Raw genomic sequence first — 6,801 nt, 5'->3', positions numbered from 1 at the left:
CTTTTTCCTCATTGGCTGGTCTTTTAGCCAATGAGGGCTCAGTGTCCTCTCTAGGGGCGGCCATAGCTGAGTGGTTAGTGAGCCCGCCTAGGGAGCCAGAGACCCTGGTTGCCCCAGGTTCGATTCCAGGCCAGGTCAGCATATGTGTCGATGAAATGAAATTTGTCCCTGAGCAAGACTCTTAACCCCTAATTGCTCACAGGTTCTCATTGGAAACAAGACCGCAAGGACTTTCATGAACGACCTGTTAAAAGGAATTATCCTTATCCTTATCCTCAGAATATGGGATCTAAAGACGACCCACAATACTGTGTTCGGCCACTGTATGTAACTCTATGTTAAGTGGCGCTGTTGCTCAATGTCCTCTCAGAATATGGGATCTAAAAACTTTGCCATGTTTAGTGAGAGAAATGAGGAACCTGGTATAATATGACTCTGTCATATCTTGTCGTTTTTTTTAATAGTTATAGCTACTTGTCATTTATCTATTTTTTATTCATTTTATCACCTAAAACCCAGTTGCTGCATGCCTCCCTTAGCTTGAAAATACCCAGCGGATTAAAAATAACTGCCACCCATAATGCCTCAACACGTTTTAAGCTGAAGATTTTCAGCTGAATGTTTTCTTTCTTTTTTTTATGTTGTCCTACCTACCATGGCCGTTTGATGACGTACAGTGGTTAGCACTTGAGAATGGCAGTAATACCATCTGAGTGCCTCTGTGGTGCCACAGAGGCGCCACTACTACTTGGTGGTGCCACATTTGACACCTTTTTTAAGGTGTAGTGTGGCTGAACGGCCACCATGTGGCGCATGTGAGTCCATGAACTCTACAGTACATTATTACCAACAGGGGAAGGGTGAATGCCTTTAAAAGTGAATGTTATTTTTATTTTTTGTAAACATAGAAAATAATGCATAGTCCTTAGGATGAATTCAAAAGCAATTGTTTCTTTAAACACAACTGTGTTTCATGGTGGAAGAAGTGCACAGACATTTTACTAAAGTAAAAGCAATACCACAATATAAAAATACTCTATTACAACTAAAAGGCCTGTGTTCAAAATGTTACTTGAGTAAAAGTACAAAGGTATTGGCATCAAAATATACTTAAAGTACCAAAAGTACTAAAAGGTTTTAAAGTAGCTGATCTACCTTGTAGAACGGCTATTTTCAAATGGCTGTGGTATAAAATAGGGCTAAAGTGGTTAATATGTATGTTTTATAATATAACAATTTATATCTGCAAAGTAACTAAAGCTTTCAAATAATTGTAGTGGAGTGAAAGTACAATATTTGCCTCTGCAGATGTAGTGGAGTAGAAGTAAAAGTACAGTAATACTCCAGTAAAGTCAAAAAACACCTCAACATTGTACACATGTAAGTTCTAGGCACCCTAACCTGGAATCAAACCCTGCTCTGTAACCTGTAAGACCACTCTCTACTCCACTACACTACTGGTACAGTGATAAATCTGTGGGGTCAGGACGTGTCTCGTTCTCTATGTTCTGTGCACTACTCCTTGGAAAGTCAGATAAAAAGCTTGCAGCTCCCAAAGCTGCTACTTTCTGAGAGTAATAATAATAATAATAATGGATTTTTATTTATAACGCACTTTACAGTTTGTTACCAAACCAGAGTAACTTTACTAGTGGATACATACATTTTTAGGCTACCCTCTCAGAGATAAATCAACAGAGATTTTATCCTCACACACGCACACATTTGTATTTTTGTTTGACTACATGTTTTCAATTGCACTTTGTTTTCATTACATTTTTAGAGTTTTTCTCTCTGTCTTCAGTGGGCATCGACTGCATTTTTAAGGTCAACCCCAAATGCATCAAATTCTCTCTGATGGGATGTTTGTAAGTCTGATGAATCTTTCTGACGCTTCTCTGTCAACGTCACCAGTTGAGTCCCGTTCCTTCATTAGAGCTTCCATAACTTTTGATGAATGATTAAGCAAAGCTGATTCAGAATGATGAAGCAACAAATCTGAATCAATTTTCATTTCTGTCTCCACACAGCCGATGACAACAGCAGTTGTAGCAATGCAACGTGTTGTGAGCTTGTAGATCTGCCATTTTCACTATTCTGAGCTTGTTGAATATTGCCCCTGACTACCCTTACAATAATACTAAAATTAACACTGAAACTAATTTAAAAACTCAACTAAAACTAAGCCTTTTCACAAACTAAAAACGAAACTAGCAAATCCACTTAAAATCAAATGAAAACAAACTGCAATTGAAAAAGTGTGCTTGTGTGTGTGTGGGGGGAGGCCACAACTCCTGGGCTCTAAGTCCATTGTGATGACAATGAAGTGTGGCTATACAAACAAGAGACCCTGGCCAAGGTGCTAAACCAGTTAATTTGCATGTTGTTGCCAGACAGACTGATAGCAGAGATTTTCTGTGGATCCCAGCAATTCTTCAGATGAAAACTCTCATTCTCTCTCTGTTTTTCCAACCATGAAAAGTTTTTTGATTGATTGAATACTTTATTTAGAAGTTTGCAGACAAAAAGCACATGAAAGTACAGTTCAAATCCAAGGTCGACTAAATAGGAAGCTGGCTGCTAAATAGGAATAAGAAAGCCATATGGCTTGTTTAAATTGGGGTCCTTAGTTAGTTAGTACATTATACTCTCCTGTGTTCATTTAACTCTGTTTCACATTCTAAAACAATATAATTGTGCCGGACAGTAGTTTATAATGCTTTTAGTTGACTACTATAGTTACTAGTTACTGCTCTCAGACAGTAGCAGCTTTGGGAGCTGCAAGCTTTTTATCTGACTTTCCAAGGAGTAGTGCACAGAACATAGAGAACGAGACATGTCCTGACCCCACAGACTTATCACTGTACCAGTAGTGTAGTGGAGTAGAGGTTGGCCTTACAATTTGCAGAGCAGGGTTTGATTCCAGGTTGGGGCGCCTAGAAATTAATGAATAATGTTGAGGTGTATTTTACTTTACTGGAGTATTACTGTACTTTTACTTCTACTCCACTACATCTGCAGAGGCAAATATTGTACTTTTACTCCACTACAATTATTTGAAAACTTTAGTTACTAGTTAGGCTACTTAGGCTAAGTAACATTTTGAACACAGGCCTTTTAGTTGTAATAGAGTATTTCTATATTGTGGTATTGCTACTTTTACTTAAGTAAAATGTCTGTGTACTTCTTCCACCATGGAACACAGTTGTGTTTAAAGAAACAATTGCTTTTGAATTCATCCTAAGGACTGCATTATTTTCTATGTTTACAAAAAATAAAAATAACAATCACTTTGAAATGCATTCACCCTTTCATTCCTGAGGGTTATATTTAGTAGCCCACTGAGTGCAATTTACCAAAATACATCTTGATAATATAACCCATACAATTATTTGTTTCACTTCTCAACAAGTTCAGCTTCAATTGCAGCTTTTATCTGTTGACTGAAAGCAGCCCTGTCTCAAATAGACACAACCTGGCTATGTCTGGGCATTAGTTGCTCTCTGCCGCCATCTAGTGGCACCACAGAGAAAAAAGCGGTACCACAAAAGTAGGTGGTACCACAGAGGCGCCAGAGGGGTGCCACCCCTGACATTATGAAGGTACAACCACTGTATAAATTAGCCTTTAGTCTTGGGGAAAACCTGATTTATACTTAGTTGTACGACAGTATACATTCATGTAACATTCATGCAGCTGCCGGCTTGCTCAAAAAATAATTTGTATGCAAGTGTGTGAGGCTTGCAACATGTCTTCCAGCACATCCAGCCGTGCTGAAAATCTCTCTTGCAGCCAGTCAGCAATCCATCAGCAAGTCCTCTGATCTGCTCATTTGAGATAAAAGAAAGTCGGGCCAACTCTCCAGGGCATTAGCAAGAAGCACTCTCGCGCACCTTGCACCTCTCAATTCCACCACCATGTAATTCTGTGTTGGAGAGATCACAGAAAATGCACCAGCCAATGGGGCCAAACGTATTAAAGAAAATCCAAATGAACATAACTTCTTCTTGGCCCCTTATGGTGCCCCTTGAATAATGCAATATTTCTTTTTTTGAGATGGGGATATAAAATGATCAGCATAGTCCGACAAATCACAGCATGAGTTTTAAACCAGGCTTTTTTAGTTTGGGTGAATTAAGAAAGAATTAATCTGGCTCATACATAAAATATGAGACGGCCACAAAAATGAAGAAGGTGCAAAAGTACAGAGAAAGCAGCTGACTTCTGAATCTTTATGAGGGTAAACACATTTCAGAACCTGGCTTCATTATCGTGCCCCCTTTTGAAAAAAACTTTTCAAATCACTCGCTGGATTGAGTTCAAAAGAACGATGATCAATGCATTAAACAGCTGAAGTTCTTTTTCAAGATAACGAGCATGAGGACATGGCTGTTGCTTTCTATTTAGCATGCAAGTGAGTATACGTCCAACTTGGAATTTATTCAATAGGAGGAAAGCCATTAGCCTCGCAGCCCATTTGAAATGCAATTTTAACGTCCAATCTTCAGACTAATGTGTCACAAAAACAGTGCAACAACGAACCCTCAATTTCAAGTTGTCCCGTATTCTGAAGGCTGGGGGGAAGAGATAACATTTGTGGGTTGACTAAAGTTATTTGGTAAATATTAATAATGGAGTTCTGTTTCATTTTAAGTAATTTCTCATCCTATGCACTGTAAAGGCAGATTATGGGTGCCTAAACCAGGAAACCATTTTTAATAAGCAGTCTTGCATGATGATGAATATAATATATGAGCCATGCAATGCATATAAACTGCCAATTTGAATTGGGTGTACTCCAGAATGAATAATGATCACCAAATAATGTTTTGCTCCAACTATAAAGTTTCTCTCATGTTGCTATTGATTGTGTGAAGTCAATTACGTTTGCTTGAATTAACTTTAAATTCAATGTCACTTATCACTTTTGTTTTCTGACGACACGTCTATTCTTTGCCGTTATTGTCTGTGCTTATGCGCTCAGCTGTTTACAGTAGGTTCAAGTATATATTCATGTTAATTGTTATTAGTTATAATAACTTAACAAGTACGGTCTTTCAGAGACCTGAAACACTGATACAGTATTAGAACATACAGTATAGGTCGAATGTATAAGAAAAAATTAAGTGCAGTTGCATCATGTTTAATAAATAATCCTTGTGTCTAGTTGAGACACTTGCTTCTCTTCTTATATTTAAACCTACAAAGTGTCTTTGGGCCTTGATGGCGTCGTAATGGCTGATTTTACACTTGGTTGCATGCTGAAAATAGACGATCTAGACGCGTTGTGAGGTTGTAGATAGGCTATTTTCCCAACCAAACATAAAATGACTTGTTTTAGTTCTACTGGATCTCTTCTCCACTAGTCCCTCCCTAACATTTTAGTCTAGTTTTTGTTTGTTGACGAAATTGTCACTATATTTAGTTTTAGTTTTAGTCATCATTTGCTTAGTTTTTATTTTTATTTCGTCAGTGAAAAAAGGCAGTCGACAAACATTTTCTGTCATAGTTTTAGTCGACGAAATCAACACTGCAGAGCTGCTTGTGTTCTGCAGGGCCAGTCAATGAGGGCTAGTCAAGCATGTCTAAGTTCATGAGTATAGGGGGTTGGCAGTACCCCTTTTCTTGTCTAACACTCACCAGCCACACATGAGCATAGCAGCATGCAAACGTCACGATTGAATCGCTCTACCATGGCAGAACGCAGAGAGATTGAGGAAAGAAGCAGTCGTGATATTGAACGTACAGGTGTATATCTGAATTTACCAATTTCTAGTTTGTTGACTTTTGGCGAGTTGGCCAATCAAATCAAATCCACAAATGGCAGTGGCTGACAATTATACATACCGGTACTTTATCAATACAATATGCATCGCTAAGCAAAGATCTACTTCTAGGTTACTTGTCATGTGTGAAAGAATGTTCCTTAAATCTATATGAACAATGAAAAGTAGCGCTCTATTATCAGGAGCATGCAGTTTTTTACTGTTCTTTGCTAGAGAATGACTCACAACAACGAATAGAGGAAATTGTTCATGCGACAACTTCCTTGTCCTTAACTCAATGGTCTTCAGCATGGAATTTTATGAGCTCACTGCTCCACCAGTCCAGGCTGTTGAAAAGGTCATTTCGGGCGTAGAATTTCTGCCAAGTGAGTGAGTTAATCTGTCCTCTTTGATTCCATTCCACTCAAATCTAAACCTACTGTACTTCCACACATTGGAAAAGAAACTCTGGCTGAAAAGTTGTGCTTCAATTAAAATGATTGCTCATGATCAGAGAGTGAATCTCTTCCCAGTGCCGTTACCCTACAGCAGCCATGTTAATTAATTCAAAAGTACACCGACTGAACCGATTCAAGGCAGGTCAACCACCTCAATTCATTATGCACTCAAAATAAAATATTATGCTGTACAGTATGTACAGTACTGTGTCTCCCTGCAGGTGAAAGCATTATATATACGTTTGGGATATTATTTTGTTCTCTCACGTTGGGGTTGAGGGTTGGGAGGTTCTGGTTTCACTTTACAAAATATAAATTAAACTCATTAACTATGCATTTGACTCCACTACATTTCTAGGAAGGGAAATTTTACATTATGAATTAACCACTGAAGCCCTACTGTATATCAAATAGGCTATGGTAAAAACAGCAGATCTACAACCACAACGTGTTGCGATGCGATGTGCCGTGAGCTTGTAGATCTGCTATTTTCACTATCTATATTCTTTGAACATTTTGTGGAAAGTCTTTGAATTTCTTACATTTCAATATAGCAATGCATTGCTATTAAAAAGAAA

The sequence above is a fragment of the Gymnoscopelus microlampas genome (genome assembly GCF_963454915.1).
Source record: "Gymnoscopelus microlampas genome assembly, chromosome: 7".
In the NCBI taxonomy this organism is placed as follows: domain Eukaryota; kingdom Metazoa; phylum Chordata; class Actinopteri; order Myctophiformes; family Myctophidae; genus Gymnoscopelus; species Gymnoscopelus microlampas.
The sequence above is the reverse complement of the archived record's forward strand: the minus strand, read 5'-3'. Positions refer to the sequence as shown.